Here is a 24,926-nt window from a genome sequence, read left to right on the forward strand (position 1 = left end):
GATTAATAAACATACCTATGACTTAGTATACAGTGATATACTATGTGAAGGGTATGTAAGTAACAAACATAATATTGTATAGGAATGTTTTTGAATATTTTAATAGTTTAGTAATATGTTGGAATATAGTTTAGTTTATCGATTGGTTAAAGAAGGTGTTTCTCTTTGTATCCTCATAATCTGCTATCATTTCCTCTTTGAAAGTTGACTACGTAACAAGTGGTTTACGAGAACAAAGCCCTTTATACCATAAAAATTGATCCAGTTCTAAATATGAAGATGCAATACATACCTTTTGTAATAGTGGTACACCATGTAGATCAAAATATTTCTCCATCTGTAGTATCCAATTTACCAGATCCTTGCCATCAAAATTCCTCATCTCATTTTTTCTTGATTTTAGGAGCTCGATCTTGAAACGACTGTAACTTTGTGCTTTCGGATCTTTAAGTTTTAAAATCGCGACCTGTAGTAACCCTCTGTGTCTTCTTTCTAATTCCACCAGTCTGATCAAAATTGCATTCTCCAAGAAAGAGTTATGCACAATCTCCCAAGATGACCTGATTATATGCCTTTTCAGAAGAGCAATCTTGTATGAAGTTCTGTGTGTCATAGTTTTGACCTTCGGACCTAAAAAATAACCACAAAAAGCTACAGTCTGTCCTCTTTATGGAAATTCTTACGAAATTTCAATCTGATGCTTAGAGAGAAAGTTATGACGATTTTCCCATGGTCATCTATTTAAAATGTAATTCTGGACTCTGCCAAAACTATAACTTCCTCAGATCATATATCCGAAAATATAGCAAGACAAGGTATGAAATTTGGACCCGAAGTTTAGACCACTTTCTTCTCAAATGGGTTTTTCTTTTACGTTCTGAAACTTCTAAGCAAAAATGGTATATCAAAAATTCCGTGATGACCTATTTTAGATGAAATTCTACAGCTTGCAACAACCCTAACTACTTCAGATGATATCTCTAAAAATATAGCAACACAAGATTTGAAATTCGGACCCAAGGTTCAGTGCAATTTTGTCTCAAATGGGTCTTTTTGTTAGCTTTTCAAACATCCCAGAAAGAAGTTATATCACAAATTCCACGATGACCTATTTGGAGTAGCGAAACCCTAGAATCCAAAGCTTTGATACTAAATGTTATGAAACCAACTCACAAAAAGATAGAAAAGATAGATCAACGCCTTAGAAATAAGCCTCTTCGAGGGGGGAACCTCCTTTACATTACACAAATGAACAATTCTTAGATGATACAAATGACAAGCCCTACTTTCTATATATAGGAGTCTAAGGGGTGATAATATAATCAGAGCCCACATAACAATACGGACACAATAATAACAATAGTGGGCTTCTATGGGGCACAATAATAACAATATGGGGACTAAATGGCCACAACAATATAATAAGGGGATTGTACTAATAACAATAAGGGGTTACACTAGTAGTATAAGGACATAACAATTACACCAAATTATCAACTAGATTTCCATTGATATTACTTGGTTGAAACATATTTTATGATCATGTTAGAATTAAAAAATTTACAACACAGAACTTATATTAACAAAATTTTATTTTTACATTCACAACAAAAATTAACAAAAACACTTAATAAATCACATTTAAATCATAGGTAAAAATAAAAATTAAACATTACGAGAAGAACAATTTTGAAATGAAACTCGTCATAAATAACTTACTTGATAAATAGGGGTGCCCCTTCAATTTATACCTTGGTCACGACTCATAGATTATATAATTCTTCATTCTAATTAAATTTTATATTAATAATTTTTATTAATGAAAAATTCAATATCATATATATATTCAATTTGATTAAAATTATCTAGAGGAAAAATTATTATATTTCCATCCGAATTTAATTACTATAATATATTAATTTTCAATTTCAATAATATAGTATATTTTTTAATAATTTTCAACTTTATTATTGAATAATCTATTCACTAAAATCTATATTAAATATAAAAACATTGATTATAATTTTTTTTTCTCCAATAACTTTTAATTTAATAAATTTAAATAATTCCTTATCAAAAATAAAAATATTCGTTATTAAAAAGTTGTGGTAAAATTTCTTAATATCTAATATCACTTTTTTTTTCTCTCGTGAAACTTCATATCAAAAATCAAAACTTCTCTTAAAAACTAAGTTAACATATCAAAAAGAGATATTAGATTCATACATTCCTTATTATATGTGTCAATAAGAGCAATAATTGGCCTTTGACAAAGGAAATTAAGGAAATTACGGCTTTTTCCTATTCTAATCTTATAAATTATATTTTATTATTCTAGTATTAATATTTAAATTTATTTCTCTACATTACTATTCAGGAACATCGTCACCCATAAATTCTTCTATAAACTATTCCATCTATTCTAATTCGATTTTTTTTTCTTCAACTTTTTGTCATGCATTTTTTTCAGAGAGAAAAATCTGTATAGTATTATATTGAGACAATATAAAGAGTACATATGAGATAAAGCAAGAGCTAAATACACTAGCATCCTTGCGAACATATGGAAAAATAAGATCTTACAGATATAGGGCCATCATCATGAAGATCAAAAAACATGGATATAGCAAATAGTCTGACAAAATGCAAGGAACTGTTTCAGATGTAGAAACCTTTGTCATGCATATATATGTTAATGTAATTTGTCGCCATCCTTTCAAACCTCGTTTTCCATGTATTCATCTAATAGATGCTCGAGATTATGACACCTCATTTGCCATGTATTCATCTAACACATGCTCGAGATTGGTACTCATGGAGTAGTTATGGTTTCTTGGAGAGAAATGAAACTTCTGTTTGACATGGAAAGTGACTGGAAGGCACCACATGCAGGGATAATTTTACTTCGCAAAACCTGGATTAATACGTTCACTACAACATTCAAAGACAAATCTTAAATATGTTATACTTTAGGTGAAACATATTGAATTTTCATGCAGCAAAAGCTTGACTACATTTAAATCTAAGTCCTAAATATATTAGCATTTATACCGATAGGCGCAAAGTAATGCTCATAGGAGAAGTAGGAAATATGGAAGTAAGTAAAATGATGCCTAATTGAAGAATGGATATTTTTCACTATCTTGGTCTTTTGAAACCTATAAAATGTACATTATTTTTTATTATGTATTTGTAAATAATATTTTGTTTTTAATTTTAATAAATAATTAACATAGTCCCCGAGACCAAGATTGAATGTGAAAGTGGCTTTATTATTTCGAAGTAATATGAGGGCTAAAGTCTTTATCTTATAAGTGGCTAGTTATTTTGCAACAAGAAAACTCAATAAAACAATTTTGATAAACCAATCGAGTCCGCAAAATATCGTAACAGGAGCTTTGGTATTATTGGAGGTTTTAATATGACATGCCTGCAAAACTTGTGATAGGAAAGTTCTGACGAATGAACGAGATATTATATTTTAAAACGTTATGGTAAGGGCAATCAGGTTCACAACAGTATCGCAATCATAGTTTTTATCAGGACATGGCCTGCAAAATTGCGATAGGAAAGTTGCGATGCACAGACACAATATTACATTTTAAAATGTTATAATAAGGGTAGGCAGGTCCACAAAGCGTATTGAAATCGGAGATTATGGCTCATCATAAGATCTTATTGGAGGTCCCATTCCAAAACATTTGATAAAGGGTGATTTAGTAATTAAATCGTTATTAAAACAACTCGAGTTCACATATCGGAGATCGAAGGTCCATGTCGCATTTCAAATATCAGAATTCCACATCATCTATGAGAGACCGGAGTCGAAGTCAGAGATCAAGCATTGGAGATCGGATTCGGAGATTTGATTTATCTAATTTGGTTCTGGATATTTCACCGATGTGTCTCTCTTTGCTTCTCTGATATCATTGTTTCTACCCTTTGGCTCTTTATATTGGGCATATGAAGTCTTCTCTTTGGATCTACTCCTCGTTGGCTTGTCACTCTTTTTTTTTACTTCAGATGGCTTCTGTTTGAACTGCTTCTCTTAGATCCTAGGCTTGTCACTCCTGCTCCTAACTTTTGATGGATTTTCTTTGGCTCTCGACGGCTTCTAATGGCTTTCCTTCTCTTACTCCTTGGGACTGATCCTTGGGTCTAATGCTTCTATTATGTATATATATACATTCAATCCATATGGCTATCCATCTAATCATATGGGCTCCAACCATGAGATCATATGTCATATTCTTGATATGGAATCTTCATAAGAACTTTTATCATTATGATCAATGGGCACCTTAGGGAAACATCATGGGTCACAAGAATTTTCCATCACAACCAATGTCATATTGACATTAATGACAAACTTGACTAATAGTTTGACCCTTTGTCATATCACAATATCAAAGTACAAGACTTTATCTCATATTAATGATTGGAGGTTTTGTACGTTGTCACATAACAAAAATGCCAATAAGGAATCTCCGATATGATAAAGAAGAGTATGATATGGCATGTGGGGCCCTCCAAAAGTGCTTATTATAATACACCAAATGCTTTTAAAATCGTTATCACTTATGTGTTGTGGAGTTTATATATTTGCTTATTATTATAAATGACCAATGTTATATCCTATATGGTTTGAATATCGCATGATAAATCCTCTTATTCATGGTTGTGACCTAATAAGACTGCTAAAGGATTACCCAAATTGAAGTGTTCCTTCAATATTCAGTAAAAGTGACCTATGGTAAAACTTGGAGATCGGAAATAGTGACAACACACATGCATATCTTCGCTTGTTGAAGAGCCAAAATATATACTGACAAAGGGTTCGCTTAGTTCAGATCTAGAAATAAATATAAACAAGAAATTGCATATTTATACATATTAATGTTGGAAACAAGTCATACAACGAGTATGAGTACTCAATATACAACGAGTTTTATGAATTGAAAGTCCGAACTAAAACAACCACCGAGTGAAACTGCTTTGTGCAACCTTTGCAGTTGAGTGGTTGTATTTTTTTTTTTTGGGGTATATCCAACATCTTTTTGAAATTGCATAACTTACTCTTAATCCAATTACTTCACATCCACTTTACCATATTGCAAAAATAGAAACTAACAGTAATAAAAAACCATTGTGTAGAAGAGTGGCAATGACCAACTAGGCTATACAAAAGATTTAAGTACCACTCAAGATTGTCTCTTCAAAAAGTGTACACAACATTTAATGCTTAAGGTTGTGTTGTAGGGTGGTTCTTAATCTCCTTATGTTAGCAAATAAATTCATTAAAGAGGTCAAAATTTTTGTGAAAAAACTGGAATATGTGCATTACCATAGCTGAATGGCTCTTTTGCATTCCAAATACTCTCTCAAACATCGTTATGGGTTGGTCCTGCATCGTTGTTGCATCGGAGGTTTTAATATGACATGCCTTCAAAAATTGTGATAGGAAAGTTTCGACGCACAGACCTGATATTATATTTTAAAACATTATGGTAAGGCCAGTCAGGTCTACAATAATATCGCAATTGGAGGTTTTAACATGACATGGCTTGCAAAACTGCAATAGGAAAGTTGTGATGCATAGATGCGATATTACAGTGTAAAACGTTATAATAAGGGTAGGCGGGTTCGCAAAGCATATCACAATCGAAGATTAGGCTTCATCAGAGGATCTTATCGGAGGTCCCATTCTAAAAGCTCTGATAAAGGGTGGATGTGATTTAGTAATTAAATCGTTATTAAAAAAAGTGGGGTCCTCATATCGGAGATCAAAGGTCCATGTCGCATTTCAGAGATCATAATTCCACATCCTCTATCAAAGATTGGAGTGGAGTAGTGGGGAATATGTAACTAAGCAAAACCAAAATTTCAGTAAAATGGCATTAAATAAATTTAATTTGCATTTCCAACTGCAACACCTAACAAATGTCGACCAGTTGCTTAAAACTTAGATCCGTCTCTTTTCACATTATACATGTGCTTTATATTCATGAAATGCCCAGGTCTTCATGTAATCACCAGAGCAATAACTTTGTTCCTTGGACCTGGATCCAACAATCTTCATCCACCAAAACGTGAATAGGTTTCAAATATGAAAAGTATGACATTCTCTTGCCTTAAAAATATCTAAAAACTATATATAGTCGAAAATATTATTAGGTTCAGGCACTTTCAGCAAAACATTTGGTAAATTTAAAAGCTTCACATATAAGAAATTCAAATATTTGATCCATAATTAGTTCATGTATAGGGAATGGTTTCACATTAAAATAGTCCATAACATGTTATTTTGGTGGAAATCTTCTACGAAAATGGTCTAACCTAAAAATTATCCTCTACAGCATAGGCAAAGACATGTCTTTTGAGGAACTGGAATTGCTTTTTGTTGGAAGGAGGAGGAATAGCCCTGAGCTCTACTAAACTTGATGTGTGTTTGTTACATCCTATGTCACCTTGTTTATTTTCAAATTCGATCTCGATGACTTTGAGGTTGGACAAAAAACTGTCAACAAAAATTTTTGGAATAAAATTCCACATTAAATTATATTTATATTTCAAATATTATTAAATCAATTTTAAACCTTAGTAAATGTTAATTATCATCAATATTAGTAATATGTGTAGATGGATGAAATTTTAATTCTAATTCTAATTTAAACAAATAAAAAACATATATTAAATATTGCACATTAACTAAAAAAACAAAAACTACTTTGATTTTGTGTTACATTATTTCCTTAATCATTATCTTTCATTAAAATCAAGCAAGGAAAAAATTAAAAGAGAAGCTACATTATTTCCCAACCATTCTCCTTTATACAATTTTTCACTTTAATTAAAATCAAAATTAAAATTAATTATATATAAAAGAGATGGGCAATGAATAAAAGGAAATGGTTGCGAAATAATGTAGCTTCTCTTTTGATTTTTTCTTTACTTGATTTTAATGAAAAGGAATGATTAAGGAAATAATGTAACAACAAAGCAGAGTAGTTTTAGTTTTTTCTAAAAAAATTAGTTAGTTTGAAATATTTAATATATATTTTTTATTTGTTTATTCTAAACATAGCACAAAAGTGGAGAAATGTTTCAGCACAAGTTTCCAGAGGTCACATCTCCAAGCTAAGGGTTCAATTCCGACAAATTAGAAGACAACATAACTATAGCTAGATTGATTAAGCAATATACATATTACTATGTAAATTAAGTAAAGTAATGAATAGAATATATATATAATTATATGAATTTATAAAGCAATAGAGATGTTATGTAAATTAATAAATAAAATATATATAAAATTAATTTTTCATATAGATTAACGAGCTTTATATTTTCATTTGAAAAATTATAAATTTAAAATTAGAAATGGGAAAAGGTTTAATCCCGTATGCTTTCCTTTTACCAGTCTAAATATCAAGGTAAAATAACATACGCAAATCCCAATCCTTAAACTATTAATTATAAATGTAAATTCAAACCTATATATAACTCAGACCCTGTTTTTAAGCCTCATCTATTCTTGGCATAGTGGGCAGTCAGGCTGCGAAATAAGTTGGCCCTGGGGTAATCTAAAAAAGCTCGACCTCTGACATGTTCCCTCGAGGGTTTCAAATTTATTTATTTCACATTTAGTAAATTATAAGATTTGATAAATTATATATAACTTGAGTTAATTTGTTTTGGATTTTAATGTTATCTAGCTGAATGATTTGACATTTTTATTGAATTTTACTACTGAGGATTATATGTGTTTTATTTTAAATTTTAATTATTGAATGTGCAAGATTTTTTTACGAAAGCATTATGAACCAGGAAAATTTTTCAAAATAATGAGAAAAACATATACAAAACACAATACAATTATAATACCACTTATTTAGCAATGTTACTTCATCTCGTCAATCCATTTTGTTACAAATAACAACTGTTAAAAATTCCTGAAATTGTTGGGTATAAAAATATAATAGTCAATATATTTTCCACATTTACAAGTAAAAATAATAAGCCTATTACATTATTTTAATATTATAACTTATTTTCTCATAACATAAAAATTCTTTCTCATTATTCTCCAAATGTTTCATTGTTCTGGTATGTTGTAAACATCATGAAATCCGTTTTAAGTGACGCAAATCAAAATGATTTTCAAGGACTTGCTGATCATTAAATTCCCAAATATTATGATCACAATATCTAAAAAATCTTGCATAACCTAAAATATGAGTGAACGACATAGGAATACATAATATTGGTCATGCATAACTTAAAATATAAGTGAATGACATAGGAATACATAATATTGGTTATTGAACCTCTATCGATATTGTTATGGATGGTTATTCCAAGTTAAACCGAATAAATGTGTTGTGTCATAGAAATGAGAATTTGGTCAATGTTCCACTATGCTCTTAATTTTCAAGAGATTCATTTTTTATTTTCCTGTTTGCATTTTCAACGGAACATAATCTTCGAGAAACTCTATAACCCTTCTAAACCTGATCTCGAGCTCACTTGCGGTAATAGGTGAAATTAATAGTAAGATTACATATTTTTGTTGAATTTTTACCACTGAGGAATATATATATAGTTTGGTTTTATTTTAAAATTCATTATGTAAAGTAATACAATTATAATGCCACTTGTTTGGAAATATTACTTCATTGTTACAAATAACTGTTAAAATTTCCTAAAATATTTATGTATAAAAATATAAAAGTCAAATATTTTCCACAATAAAAAGTAAAAATAATAGGTCTATTACATTATTTAATATTATAGCTTATTTTTTCATAACATAAGAATTCTTTCTCATTACTCTCTAAATGTTGGATTGGTTTGATATGTTCTAAACCTCCTGAAATCTGTTTTAAGTGACTATCATTCCAACCTGGAAATTCAAAACAAATTTGAAACACTAGATGATTGTTCAACTCTCAAATATTATGATCACAAACATCTATAGAAATCTTGCTTAACCTAAAATAGGCATGAACGACTTCAGAATACATAATAATGGTCATTGAACCTCCATCGATATCGTTGTCAATGATTATTCCAAGTTCATCTGGAGAAATGTGTTGTATCATAGAAACCGATAATTTGATCTTTATGCAGTTAATTTGCCTCGTTTAAATGAACTCATCTTATTTGCACTGCCTTTCTTATGAAGAGATTCATTTCTTATTTTCTTATTTGCATTTTCAGCCAAACATAATCTTCAAGAAACTCTATAACCCTATTAAACCTATCTCAAGCTCACTTACAAAAACAAGTTAAATAAAAAAAAAATACAAATAAATTCACCAAATTCCTATAAATTTTTATTGGAATTTGGTTCAAATTTGGATGGTGCTTATAGAAAAAAGTAACACACTCATATTGTAGACATTCTAATTTTGATTATCTGGCTTGAAGAAGCTACAAAATATACAAACACATAAATTGACTCACAAGGAGAATATTGTTGTAATAATTTCCATTATTTTGTTTATTACAAAATGTTGGGGTAACCTCTCCTCCATGGCAAAGAATACATGGAACGGGCATGGAAACAACCATTATTCATTGTTGGCATTACATTTCCGAAACACCAAAAGAAGCACTACTAACTACTAAATTGGTTTGTTTCTAATGCAGGTGGATATTGCTGGCCACCCACCTATTCCACGTGGAACTCAAACAATTTTTCCTTCAGTTTTTCGGTTTCCTTAATTGTAGCACAATTCACTATTTCTGGCAGTTTTTCATGTCCTGAACTTCCGTAGCCGTTTTGAGGCCCTAAACAATGTTTTTTTGGTAATGAGATCGCTCCGTGAAATCTCGTTGATATTGCATTTTAGCTGTAGTCATCGGAGAGATATTTCTAATCAGGTATCATGCATATCAAATAGAGATAATATGACCATGCTACGACCTCGGGAAGTTGGCTGCCCAACTAACCCTAACGGGTCCCATAAACTCTTGTTGTTACATCTCCTCGGGTTAGGGTTTTGGTTGTTTAGCGATTTCGCTTATTGTTCAATAATAAAAAGGCCCTTGAGCATCATTGTAACTCAGTTCAGAGGCATGTAACCGCCACATCTCTTCTTAGAGATAAGATACCATCGCTCAAGCTAGTCTCATTTCCATTCTGTTTGCGAGCATATTTCATCATTTGATATTAATGAGAGATAGTGTTATTTCTACTGCATCTCTATATTTATGGTTATATCTGTAATTTTTTGTGTTCCTGTTTACATTCGGATCAGTGGTATCAGAGCAGTCTGTTCTTTCTCTATTTTTCTTTGTATGTCCCTAATGAGGTTGAGATATAAGGAGTTAGGGCTCGAATTGGCCAAACCTTTTCAAGACCAGCCTCATAAATCCCGACGGCCTCCCATGGGGGAAGAAAAGAAAGACGAGGGAGCAGGAGATCCTATCAAAATATTGCTCGAGGAGGCCATCGAGAAATAAAGAAATGCGATGATGGATAATTTTTCCCAGATACTTCAATGGTTTCCCGCCGGTGCCACATCCACATCCAACAGTCACTCTAGAGGCTTGACACCTTTTAAGGTACAAGTAAACTTTGACATTCCCATATTTGAGAGCCAAATAGATGCATATGCAATAAATAAATGGTTGAATCTACTAGAATGGTATTTTTCTATTCATGATTTTTCTAGCCGAGAAAAGATTACTTTTGCTCTTCCCAAAGCTGCCCCCCATATAAATCATTGGTGGGAAACCTATTGTGAACAGAAGGATGAAAGTACAACCTCAATGTTTTCAGTCGCTTCCACTTGGAATTCATTCTGGGAAGCCATCAAGGAGCAGTACTATCCTATTGGGAGCTACGAGGACGAATACATAAAGTGCACCACGCTGCGGCAGGGAAGGGACCAATATGTGCTGGAGTTTACTAATGTTTCTCATACCGTTGGCATGAAGTTGGGTATCAAGGATTCTAAGAAACATTTGGTACTCATGTGCTTCAACTACCTACATAGATACACCTAGGATGAGATGGAGTTCCTGGAGATCTCCTCACTCAGTACGACGTACTGATACACCATCAAGATCAAGGAAAGGTTTAAATAGAAGAAGAGAGACTTTGTATCTGCAAATCTAAAGCAAGGGAAAGGTGCCCCCAAACCGCAGAAAAAAGGACAAAGCCAAGGTAGGATAGCCCAAGAAAACCCAATGAGGCCACAAGCCAAGGACAACACTGCGAAGCCGAAGAAGGACACGGGAAATTGGTGTGAGTTCCATAAGAGATCCACCCACAACACATGTGAGTGTCAGGACAAGCAGTCGCTGGTGGCCGAACTGAAGGCTTATGAATTAGATGCATGTTCAGACTCTGAGTCAAAACCCGACAAGGGGAATGACAAAGGGAAGTATATTATTGATGTGAAGCCTAATTCCATCGTCGCCATCCCAAAGATCCAGAAGGAGGAACACGAATATGGAGAGGAGGAGGAAAGTCTCTTCCACTTCCAGATGTGGGTAAAGGTTTCCCTGCTACAGTTCATTATCGAGAGCGGGAGCCAAAAGAACCTCATTGCAGCAGATGTTGTGAAGTGGTTGGGCTTACCAACCACAACACACCCACAACCATACACCATAAGGTGGCTTCACTAAGGACAGGATCTACGCATGAGCCAACAATGTCGCCTTCCATACAGCATCAAGCCCTTCACGGATGAGGTATTATGTGATGTTTCTCCCCTTGATGTTTGTGATTTATTATTAGGCCAACCATAGTTGTGCACGCGAATTGTTGTGTATGAGTCAAGGCCTCGGGTTGTTATTGTTACATTGGAAAATAACTTGTACAGGATACCGGAGGTAACACCACCTACTGCCATCTCTCTGATTACTGCAAAACAATGCAGTAAGCTGATTTCAAAAATCGAGAAATTTGTTTTCCTGATGATACTCCCTCCAGGAAATAATAAGACGGTGGCCACGACCTCCAGACAGGGCCCCTATGCACAACAACAATAGATGGAGAAGGTCATAGAGGAGTACGAGGACATCCTCACCTCCCCCGCAGGGGTGCCTCTAAACTGTCAGGTTAAGCACTCCATCGATCTGACCCCATGTGCGCACTTACCCAATGGACCAATATATCGACACTCCATTCTAGAGAATGATGAATTCAAGAAACAAATTCAGGATCTGTTGTAGAAAGGTCACATTCGGCTGAGTTCATCGCCCTGTGGGAGCCTGATCATGTTGGTATAGAAGAAGGATGGTACTTGGAGACTCTGTATTGACTATCGGGCATTGAACAAGATCACTATCCGGAATAGGTACCTGATCCCATTGATTGATGACCTTCTATACCAACTCAAGGGGGAAATATTTTAGCAAGATCGACTTGAAGTCTGGATATCACTGGGTACCAATCGAACCCTCTGATGTATGGAAGACTACCTTCAAATCCAAGGAGGACCTTTTCGAATGGTTGGTTATGCCTTTCGGGTCGACGAATGATCCTACAACCTTCATGAGGATTATGGATGACATCTTGTGTCCATTCACCAACTCATTTGTAGTGGTATACCTGGATGAGATCCTATTCTTCAGCCAAAGTTGGGAAGAGCACCTCCACCACATCCAACAGGTTTTCCAAAGACTACGGCAACACAAGTTGTGTGTCAATTTGGAGAAATTCACTTTTGGCATGACCTAGGTTTAGTATCTGGGATACATTATTGATGAATGGAGGGTGCATGTGGATCCAGCCAAGATCCAAGTCATTCGAGATTGGCCAGCCCCAACCACTCTGAGGGAGCTTCACAGATTTCTGGGTCTTGCCAATTTCTACCGCAAGTTCGTGTTGGGGTTCTCTCATATCACTTGGCCCTTTAGTCAAGTCACAAAAGGAGGAGCAAAAGAAAAATTATTTTGTTCTAAATCTCAATAGAAGCCATTCACAAAGTTGAAACATTGCCTCTGCTCTGCACCAGTGTTGACATTACTAGACTTACAACAACCATTTGAGATCGAGACAGATGCCTTTGACTATGCTATTTGGGCAGTCCTTACTCAACAAGGGCATCCAGTGGCATATCATAGTGAGACACTTTTAGACACAATCCAGAAGTATCCCACTTATGACAAAGAGATGTATTCCATTGTGCAAGTCTGTCGACAATGGAATAATTACATTTTTGGGAAGGAAACGGTCATCCACAGAGACCATCGGCCCCTACAGTTCATACAGAGGTAAGGGAAGTTGCAAAATAATCGCCATCAGAAGTGGTCCACATACCTGTAACAATTCCATTTGAATATCAAGTACAAGCAGGGTAGCAAAAATAATGTTGTGGACCGCCTCAAATGAAAGCCGATCATGGCGTCAACCACCGTGGTCAACTCTTGTGGGTACGAGACTTCTGATTGGCCACCTCTCTATAAAAACGACCCAAAAGTCGGCCACACCTACCATACGCTCTTGGAGGATCATCAAGTTCCTGATTTTCACCTCCAAGATGCTCTGTTATACCACCTAGGGCACCTTTGTGTTCCCTTAAGCGAGTGTGGGAAGATGATTTGGGCAGCACACTAAAGTCAAGTCGCTGGCCATTTCAGGGTCCGGAAACTGGTGGTAGTATTGCAGAAGTAATTTTAATGGTTGAATCTTCGACAGGATGTCGGGAAGTACATCATATCCTACACTGCCTGCGCCATTTGCCAAACCGACAACCAAGAAGTAAGGTCTCTATAGTCTGCTACCTACCCCTAGTTGACCTTGGGAATCCATCTCTATGGATTACATGTTAGGACTTGCTTCTATTAAGCATAGCAACGACTCTGGTTTTGTGGCCATCGACAATTCTTAAGGATGGCCATTATGGCGACGTGCAAGAAGAGTATCACAGTAGAAGCCACTGCTGAACTTCTCTTTGAATGAGTGTGGGTCCACTTTGGGATCCCATAGTCTATCATCTCAGATTAAGACAACAAGTTCCTCAGTACATTTAAGTCTAGTCTCCGGTCTATGATGGACACCAAACTCACTGAATCCACAACTTTCCATCCCCAAACTGATGGCCAAATAGAGGTCGTCAACAGGACGATCGTAGACATTTTGTGCGTGTACAACTCAAAGCATCCATGCACATGGGATGAGAGCCTCCCCCATGTCGAACACATCTACAACTGGGCTCTCCACGGCTCGATTGGCCACAACCATTTTCAAGTGGACTTGAGATTCCAGCCACTATGTCCCATTGATGTGGCCATACCATTTCTAGCGACTCATGCAAATTCAGCTGATGTCCAGTCCAAAAATGACAAGGAAAATAGCTTCGTTGAGCACATACAACACATCTGCCAACAAGTCCATGACATATTGGACAAATCCAATTCTAAGTACAAGCAACCACATGATCAACATTATGTGCCACAAAAGTTCCATGTAGGCGACAAAGTTTGGCTACATCTGTAGAAGGAGCGTCTCATTGGGCCCCATCGCAAGATTTGACCTCTTCGATATGGGCCATACACCATCACCAAGTTTGTGAGAGATAATGATTTTTGAGCTCAGCATGCCCCCATTCCTTGGCCTACACCCAGTGTTCAATGTGGATCACCTTCAACCATACTTTCCACCATTACTAAACACATCTGACATTGCAGAAAAACTCACACCAACAGAGTTAAATCCAGACTGCATGTAACAAGATGAAATTGATCGAATCATAGACACACAGATCATGAACAGTCACCAGTAGAAGATCCAACTGTATCGAGTTGTCAAAGCCAGCCAACTCCTGCACCAAGGAAAATGGCTCACTAGGGACCAAGTTCAACAAAAGTTTCCCCATCTCATGAAGGAACTAAACACGATGTAGACCATTTCTTCCTAAGGGAGGAGGAATGATATAGGTGGATATCGGTGGCCACCTACCTATTCCACGTTGACCCCCACCATTGTTTCTTTCAATTTTTCAGTTTCCTTAATTGTAGCACAGTTTACTATTTTTGGCAGTTTTTCGGGTCCTCAACTTCCGGAGCCATTTTGAGGCCCTAAATGATGTTTTCTGGAAATGAGATCTCTCCAAGCGATAACATTGAAATTAAATTTTTAGTTGTGGTCCATGGAGAGATATTTCTAACGAGGTATCATGCACTTCAAACGGATATAAAATGACCAAGCTATGACCCCAGGAAATTGGTTGCCCAACAAACCCCAACGGGGCCCATAAACTCTTGGTGTTACATCTCCTCGGGTTAGGGTTTTCGCATGTTGTTCTATAAGAAAAACACCCTTGAGCCTCATTTTAACTTAGTTCATAGGCATGTAGCTCCCACATCTCTTCTCAGAGATAAGCTACCATCACCCGAGCTAGTCTCATTTCCATTTTGTTTGTAAGCATATTTCATTATTTGATATTAATGAGAGATAATGTTATTTCTGCTGCATCTCTGTATTTATTTTTATATCTGTAATTTGTTGCATTCCTATTTAAATTCAGATCAGTGGTATCAGAACAGTGTGCTCTTTCTTTATTTTTGTTTATATGTCCCCAACGAGGTTAGGATATAAGGAGTTAGGGCTCGAACTAGTTGAATCTTTGCAAGACCAACCTCGGAAATCCCAATGACCTTCCATGGGGGAAGAAAAGAAAGACAAGGGAGCAGAACATCCTATCAAAATATTGCTTGAGGAGGCCCTCGAGAAAAAAAGGAACGTGATGATGTATAACTTTTCCCAGATCCTTCAACGGTTGCCCACAGCGGCGCATCCACATCCAAGAGTCACCCTGAAGGCTCCGCACCTTTTAAAGTATAAGCAAACTTTGACATTCCCATATTTGAGGGCCAAATAGATGCAAACGTAGTAGATAAATGGTTGATTCTACTAGAAGGATATTTTTATGTTCATGATTTTTCGAACCAAGAAATGATTACTTTTTCTCTTCTCAAAGCCGCCCCCCATATCAAGGACTGGTGGGAAACCTATTGTGTGCAGAATGATGAAAGTATGACCTTAATGTTTTCAGTCACTCCCACTTGGAATTCATTCTGGGATGCCATCAAGGAGTAGTACTACCCTATCAGGAGTTACGAGGACAAATACATAAAGTGGACCATGCTACGGTAGGGAAGGGACCAAGATGTACCGGAGTTTACCAATGTTTTTCAAACCGTTCACACGAAGTTAAATATCAAGAATTCTAAGAAGCATTTGTTACTCATGTACCGTCCCTGCCTACATAGATACATATAGGACGAGATGGAGTTTGATGACATCTCCTCTCTTAGCACAATGTACCGATACACCATTAAGATCGAGGAGAATTTTAAACAGAAGAAGGGAGACTTTGGATCTGCGAATTCTGAAGCAAAGGAAAGGTACCCCCAAACCATAGAACAAAGGAAAAAGCCAACGCAGGATGGCCCAGGACAACCCACAGAGGCCACAAGCTAAGGACAACATTGCAACGCTAAAGAAGGACACGAGAAAGTGGTGTGAGTTCCATAAGAGCTCCACCCACAACACAAGTGAGTGTCGAGCCAATTAGTTACTGCTGGCCGAACTGAAGGCATAAGAATGAGATGCATGTTCCACCTCTGAGTTAGAACTCGACAAGGGGAATGACAAAGGGAAGCATATTATTGATTCCAAGCCTAATGCCACCATCACCACCACAAAGATCCAGAAGGAGGAACTCGAATATCCAAAGGAGAAGGAGTGTCTCTTCCACTCCTAGATGTGAGTAAAGGGTTCCCCACTACAATTCATTGTCGACAGTAGGAGCGAAAATAACCTCGTTGCAGTAGAGGTTGTGAAGCGTTTGGCTTACTGACTATAATGCACCCGCAACTGTACACCATCGGGTGGCTTCACCAAGGACAAGATCTGTGCGTTAGCCAACAATGTCACCTTCCATACATTATTAAGCCCTTCACGTATGGGCTATTATGTGAAGTTTCTCCCTTCGATGTTTGTGATGTATTATTAGGCTAACCATACTTTTGTAAGCGACATGTTGTGTATGAGTCAAGGCCTTGCGCTGTTATTGTTACATTGGGAAATAAGTTGTAAAGGATACTAAAGGTAGCACTACCTACTGCCATTTGTCTTGTTACTACAAGAAATAATGCAGTAAGCTCATTTCAAAAACTGGGAAATTTGTTTTCCTGATGATATGCCCTCAAGGAAAGAAGAGGATGGTGGCCACAACCTCCAGAGGGGTCCGCTCCACTTGAAAACAACAGATGGAAAAGATCTTGGAGGAGTACCAAAACATCTTCACCCCCCCTGCAAGGGTGCCTTTGCACTATCACGTCAACCACTACATCGATCTGAACTCAAGTGCATCATTACCCAATGGACCAATCTATCGTTGCTCCATTCTAGAGAACGATGAAATCAAGAGCCAAATTCAGGATTTGCTACAAAAAGGTTAAATTCAGCCGATTTCATCACCCTGTGGGAGCCTGATCATGTTGGTACAAAAGAAGGATGGGGCTTGGAGACTCTGTATTGACTATCAGGCACTGAACAAGATCACTGTTCAAAATAGGTACCCGATCTTGCAGATTGATGACCTTCTAGACCAACTCAAGGGGGGAAAACATTTCAGCAACATCGAATTGAATTCCGGATATCACCAGGGACCAATCGAACCCTCTAATGGTTGGTTATGCCTTTTGGGTTGATGAATGCTCTTGGAACCTTCATGAGGATTATGGATGAAATCCTGTGCCATTCACCAACTCATTTGTAGTGGTATACTTGGATGACATCCTAACCTTCAGCTAGAGTTCAGAAGAGCACCTCCACCACATTCGACAGGTTCTCCAAACACTACGACAACACAAAATGTTTGCCAATTTGGAGAAATGCACTTTTGGCATAACCTAGGTTCAATATCTTGGGTACATTATTGATGAACGGGGGGTGCATGTAGATCCAGGCAAGATCCAAGTCATTCGGGATTGTCCAGCCCCGACCAATTTGACAGAGCTCGACAGCTTTTTAGTTCATGCCAATTTCTACCATAGGTCTGGGTCGGGGTTTTCTCATATCACTTGGCCCTTTAGTAAAGTCACCAAAGGAGGAGCGAAAGAAAAATTCTTTTGGTCTGAATCTCAATAGAAGGAAATCATAGAGTTGAAACATCGCCTCTTCTTTACACTAGTGCTCACATTACCAGACTTATAACAACCATTTCATATTGAGACAGATGCCTCTGACTATGCTATTGAGTAGTCCTCACTCAACAAAGGCATCCAGTGGCACAATATAGTGAGACACTTTCAGGCACAATATGGAAGTATCCCACTTATGACAAACATATGTATTCCATTGTGCAAGCCTACCGACAATGAAAGCATTACATTTTGGGGACAGAAACAGTAATCCACACAGACTACTGACCCCTACAGTTCATATAGACGCAAAGGGAAGTTGCAGAATGACCTCCATTACAGGTGGTCCACATACCTACAACAATTCCATTTGAATATCAAGTACAAGAAGGGTAGCACAAATAATGTTGCAGACTGCGTCAGTCGACCATCGATCATGGTGTTAACCACCATGCTCAACTCTTATGTGCACGAGACTTTTGATTGGCCACTTCTCTACAAAAATTACCTAGAATTAAACCACACATAGCATACGCTCTTGGAGGGTCAACAAGTTCCATATTTTCACCTCCAGGATGCTCAGTTATGCCACCTAGGACACCTTTGTGTTCCTTCACGTGAGCGTGTGAAGATGATTTGGGAAGCACACTACAGTCGGGTCGTTAGGAATTTCGGGGTCGAGAAAATGGTGGCAGCATTATAGAAGTATGTCTATTGGCTGAATATTCAACAGGATGTCAGGAAGTACATTAGATCGTACACTACCCGCGCCATTGCCAAATTGACCATCAAGAAGAAAGATCTCTATACTCCACTTCGTACTCCTAGTCGACCTTGGGAATATATATCCATGGATTACATGTCGGGCCTTTCTTCTACTAAGCATGGTAACAACTATGTTTTTGTGGTCGTCGACATATTCTCGAAGATGGCCATTATGGTGGCCTGCAAGGAGAGTATCACAATAGAAGCCACTATTAAACTCTTCTTTGAATGAGTTTGGGTACACTTTGGGATCCCACAGTTTATCATCTCAGATCAGGACAACAGGTTCCTCAGCACATTTTGGTAGCGTCTCTGGTTGATGCTGGATACCAAACTCATTAAGTCCACAACTTTCCATCCCCAAAATAATGGCTAGATAGAGGTCATAAACAGGATCATTGTACTCATTATGTGCATGAACAACTCAAAGAATCCATGCACATGGGATGAGAGCCTCCCCTATGTCCAGAACAACTACAACCAGGCTCTCCACAACTCAACTGGACACATCCCTTTTCAGGTGGGCTTGGGATTCCAGCCACTATGTGCCATCGATGTGGCCATACCATTTGCAGTGACTTAGGTATATTCAGCTCATCTCCATTCTGAAGTCGATAAGGAAAATAGCTTCATTAAGCACATACACCATATATGACAACAGGTTGATGATATATTGGACAAAGCCAATGCTAAATACAAGCAGCGACATGATCAGCATGTGGTGCCACACAAGTTTGAGGTGAGCGATAAAGTTTGGCTACATCTGGAGAAGGAGCCTCTCACTGGGCCCCACCACAAGATTCACCCGCTTCGATATAGGCCACACACCATCACCAAGGCTATGGAAGATAGTGCTTTTGAGCTCAGCATTCCCCCATTCCTTGGCCTGCACCCAATATTCAATGTGGATCACCTTCGGCCATGCTTTCCACCATTACTAGACACATCCGACAATGTAGAACATATCACACCAACATAGTTATATCGAGATTGCATGTAACAAGTTGCAACTGATCGGATCATGGACACATATATCAAGACCACTCACCAGTAGAGGATCCAACTGTATCGAGTTGTCAAAGCTAGCCAAATCCTGCACCAAGCAAAATGGATCACTAGGGACCAAGTTCAACAGAAGTTTCCCCATCCCATGGAGGAACTCAACACAATGGAGACCATTGCTTCCTAAAGGGGATGAGTGATCCAGGTGGATATAGGTGGCCACCCTCCTATTCCATGTCGACCCCCACCATTGTTTCTTTTAGTTTTTTAGTTTCCTTAATTGTAGCACTGTTTATTATTTTTGTCAATTTTTCAGGTCTTGAACTTTTGGAGTCATTTTGAGGCCCTAAACGATGTTTTCTTACCAATGATATCCCGCAAAACGATCTCATTGAGATCAATTTTTCAATTGCAGGCCTTGAAGAGATATTTCTAATGCAATATCATGCACGTCAAATGGAGATAATATGACCAAGCTACGACCCCAGGAAGTTGGCTGCCTAACTAACCCCAACGGGGCACATAAACTCTTGGTGTTACATCTCCTCGAGTTAGGGTTTTGGTTGTTTAGGGTTTTCACTTATTGTTCAATAATAAAAAGGCCCTTGAACCTCATTGTAACTCAGTTCAAAAGCATGTAGCCACCACATCTCTTCTCAAAGATAAGCTACCATCGCCCAAGCTAGTCTCATTTCCATTATGTTTCTAAGCATATTTCATTATTTGATATTAGTGAGAGATAGTGTTATTTTTGTTGCATCTCTATATTTATGGTTATATCTATAATTTGTTTCATTCTTGTTCGGATTAGTTTCATAATTCAATGGAGCGTGTTGGAGTGAAATGAAGCAATATGGTAGAACTGAAAGTGGAGATTAACTATGGTTGTGCCATGGACAAAGAATGATTAACCGAAAAAATTTCAGGGATCGTTCTCCATGTAATTTTCTGAATTAGAAACAAAGTTGATGATAGAAAGATCATTGCTCATAAACACGTAATAAGAAGAGAGAAGATATATAATTAGAGAGAAGATATAAGCAGGTGGAAGGCAGAGTAGTATATTAGACAATCAGAAGCATTAGAGGTTTATACATGTAATCATTTAAAAGTTCTGATATTATGCTACAAACCCGATATCGTTTATAAACCATAATTAAGTTTCATAGCAGATCCGAGATATTGAGGACTTATAAGCAAGAACCATCACAAAAGTCTCGAGGTCAGGTGTGAACTCGATGTCTAATACATGGTAGTTAAATTTCTTATCGGATCTACTTGTTAAATGGATATCAGAGCTTTTTATAATTGTCATAGTAAAAAATACCAATAAGTAGAAGTGGACCCAATCATATTATAAATCACAATTAAATTTGAAATCAGGTCCAGTTTATCGGATTTTACAACTTGCAGAATTATTAGAAAGCCCGATATAATGAGCAGACATGATATGGATAATAAAGCAGATTTAAATTCTATAACGATGCTGGGGGGTGAACCAACTATATCAGAAAAGTTTCAATGGAAGAACTTGTGATATATGACATGGGTCATCGAAGGTTGGGAGTATAACGATGTCGGATTTTTTCGAGACATACCATATATAAAATTCCGATAAATGGGATTCTCTAATTTGGGACAGAGGAGAAAAATACATGGAAAATGAGTCCATTTGAGCTATAAAAAAATATGATAGTCTCGAGATTGTTGGCATCGGCTTCAACCTTGAAGGATGTGAATCCATCAATGGATGTGCTCTCTATGCCATTCTCTTCCAAGAAATACTCAAAACTCCTATTTTAGATTCTGCCTCTTGTCTGAGAAGAAGAGCCTTCAGATTTGTCCCTCTAGTGCTTTGAAGGTAGGATGAATGTCATGTCCCAGTGATGCTTTATTCCTTACAAATATTGGTCAACAAAGATTGTCATTGAAAATAATAACAATATCAATTGATATCTTTGTAAATAACGTAAAAGATGGAATAAAAAGTGGTAGAAATTCCAGAGACATTCTGAAAGGAATTTATGGATTTATACCTTGCATCTAAGGGAGAAAAACCTAAATGTATCCACAAGGCTTCACTTGCAAATCTCACAAGTATTGTTAATGCCCTTCCACGGCCTTAGCTAAGGTCTTTCATTGATGAAAAAGGACCCTTTCACTATTGATAATGTAGGTTTGCACGTCTATGATGTCCAAGACTTATTGTATCTCTAAAACCCATATCACGTCATGGTAGGAGGATCGTCTTATTTGTAAATGTAATAAGAAATTTCAGAATTTAAAACAATTGACATTCAAAGTGGCCTATACCTGAACAAAATTTAATAGAATTGACTTTCAAGGTGGCCCATACCTAAACAATGTGATGGTCCTTGTAGCATGCTACGAAATAAGTGCACAACACCTCTCCCCTATAGTCTAGACAAAACATATTACACTCGCTTTTTCTTGAATATTTGTGGAACTCGCACAGCTTGAATAAATGTGTTTTCAACAGAGGTTCCAGCCATATATGGTCAAATTATTCGACATCGGGAAGAGCCCAAGCACTACTGATCCCGATGACAACCATGTAGGCATGAATTATTCTGACATAAACTCCACATTTCTCACCTCTCTAGACTAGTACGCCATCAATTTGAAGGATGGGTACAATATACAGGCATGGATAACTTATAACCCTGATAAGTTTCTAAACATGTGTTGGACACCTAATCCTTAATGGGTTAGTGTGGAAGCCAAATAGACCAAAGCAGTCCAAGAGACCTTGGGATGTGAAACCCAACGGTGACAACAATGTACTCTAAATGTATATCTCCTGATAATAAAAAATGTACTTTCATGTTTTATCATTAATATTTCTCTTGCTACCCATGTGTGTTTAACATGGTATCGGAGCCAATATGTTCATAATCAGTTCAATCTGTTGTGAGCCACTTGTTTTTGTGTGGCCTGTGTAAACCTACGCATCGATTATACGCTGGTTGTATATGTAAGATGGTGATGGCACATATATTTTGAAGACCGATTATATGTTGGTGTATATGTGCATTGGACTGATAACCTATGGTGCAGTGACAACATGTGCGTTGATCCTCTCCGACGAGTTCCATGCTGTATGCATTTTTTGCGCTGAATGAGTTTTAAAGACCGTAAACTATGCTTTGTCAATGATGTGTTGAATTATTTTTAAGGCCTTAAATGCAGTATGAATTCCATTAAAAAAAATAAAAAAATACGCAAGGTCGCAAGTCTGAGATCTTTTCCTCTGTAACTTTTCTGGCATTATGTGTCATTTACTGTTGTGCAATCATTCTCCTTTGTAACGTATAGCTCGGCATTCAAATGCTACCTCTTTTGAAATGTATACCTCGACTTTGATGATCCAGACATCTACACACTAGCCTAAATTATCACCATCTGTACCTCGCTTATACCTCTACCGGTTCACTCTACTATTCTTAGCCGTCAGTTATGACATTTAGAACTAATCGTTTTCTCTGAACGGGTCAGAAACGGTTCACAACTAGGAAACGTCCTCTCTACATTCATATAGCTGTCGGTTCTGCGATTCTGAGTGTAACGCACATTCCAGCTATCTGAAAATAGAGGCTTGGGTATTTTTAAAACTTGTCAACTCTGCAGAACTTGTTTGCCATTGATTTCTTTGTTGAACCTGCCTCTGCCAGCGCTACACATCTGTCCATATTGTCAATTTTTTATAGCGCTGTCATTTCCTGTTTTAGCGCTGAGGCCTAACATGGAATCAAAGTAAAGTAGAGATCATTGAATCTGCGTTGAATGCTGAGTGGTAGATACGCCACCATCAATGAAGGTCCGAAGTTTTCCAGCTCCTGGTATGCGGTATTGAATCATATTAATGCTGTGTTTCCAGTTGAATGCGGCTGAATAATAACATTTGAATGGTTGATGGTTGATATTGCCTTGGTTTAAATCATATGAATGGTGTGTTGAATTGGTTTATGGTGAGTTGTTATTACTCCTTCATTGAAACACGTTTATACATATGGCTGTGTTGTTGAAGCAACTCAACCGTCCCGTGGGTTTATACATATGCCCGTCCAAAATCTGTATATGTGTTGAAGCATGTTGAAGTATATATGTGATGCACATTGGTATTCTTTTGATTTGGTTGAGAAGAGTTTTTGGTGAATACAAAACTGGTATATGCGTTGAACTGACATATGCATTGATCTGTAAAATTTCGCTGCTCGACGGAATGTATGTATTCCGCAGACAATAGAATATGTGCTCGTTTGACTAAGGATGTTTAGTTTTATTTTATAAAAGATATTTGGCCTCTTAGCTTATTTTTTTAGAAGTTGAGAATATATGAATGGTGACTGAAGTAGTAAGAGTGTTGAGAAGAGTCCATGCGTTTCATGTTGAGAATAACATTCCACACTAAAGAAGCGAAAGTTAAACTGATACAAAATTATTACGGATGGTATATAGCAGCTCTGCGGTTTTATTTTTTGTTGAATGGGGTCTCGGTTCGCCAGAATCCACAACAGCTGCATAGTCACAAGTTATGTGGAGTCCAGCAAGTGTTGAAGAAGGTGAATAGTATCAATGTGCAGTTTTTCAAATCACTTGAATGGTTTTGTGCAAGATGGTTCGACTTCTGCGAATGGTGTTATGGAAAAGAATTCGGTTTCTCAGGATGGTGTGGATGAGAATGTTATTGGGCTAAGAATCGACGAGGTTTCGGGTTCAAATTGAGAAGTTTAAGAATTTGATTTGTTTGAAGTGGTGTCTGTATTCAGTATCATTAGTAGATAATAATGAATTCAAGATGAAATGGTTAAAGGGATGGTGTTGATGTGAGAAGAAAACCAAGATAAATGGTTGCATAGTGATCCAGAATTCTGCATTCAATATTGAATGATTCTACATGGAGCGAGTAGGCATTGATTGAATTCAAAGATGAGTGAAAGAGGTTGATGAATGCAATATGGTTGTATTGCATATCTAATAAATGAAAAATATTGTTGGCTCTTATATTCTTTAGTTCTTCTACATACGCT

General features: G+C 36.9%; 1 pseudogene; it reads right to left on the reverse strand.

Moving 5' to 3' along the window:
* Positions 1 to 21,503: 21,503 nt before the first annotated feature.
* LOC149252088 (protein RGF1 INDUCIBLE TRANSCRIPTION FACTOR 1-like) lies at positions 21,504 to 22,387 on the reverse strand (annotated as a pseudogene).
* Positions 22,388 to 24,926: the final 2,539 nt, after the last annotated feature.

This window comes from Pinus tabuliformis, chromosome 7, assembly GCF_031772625.1.
Source record: "Pinus tabuliformis cultivar Carrire ecotype Pingquan chromosome 7, CPIR1, whole genome shotgun sequence".
Classification (NCBI taxonomy): Eukaryota; Viridiplantae; Streptophyta; class Pinopsida; order Pinales; family Pinaceae; genus Pinus; species Pinus tabuliformis.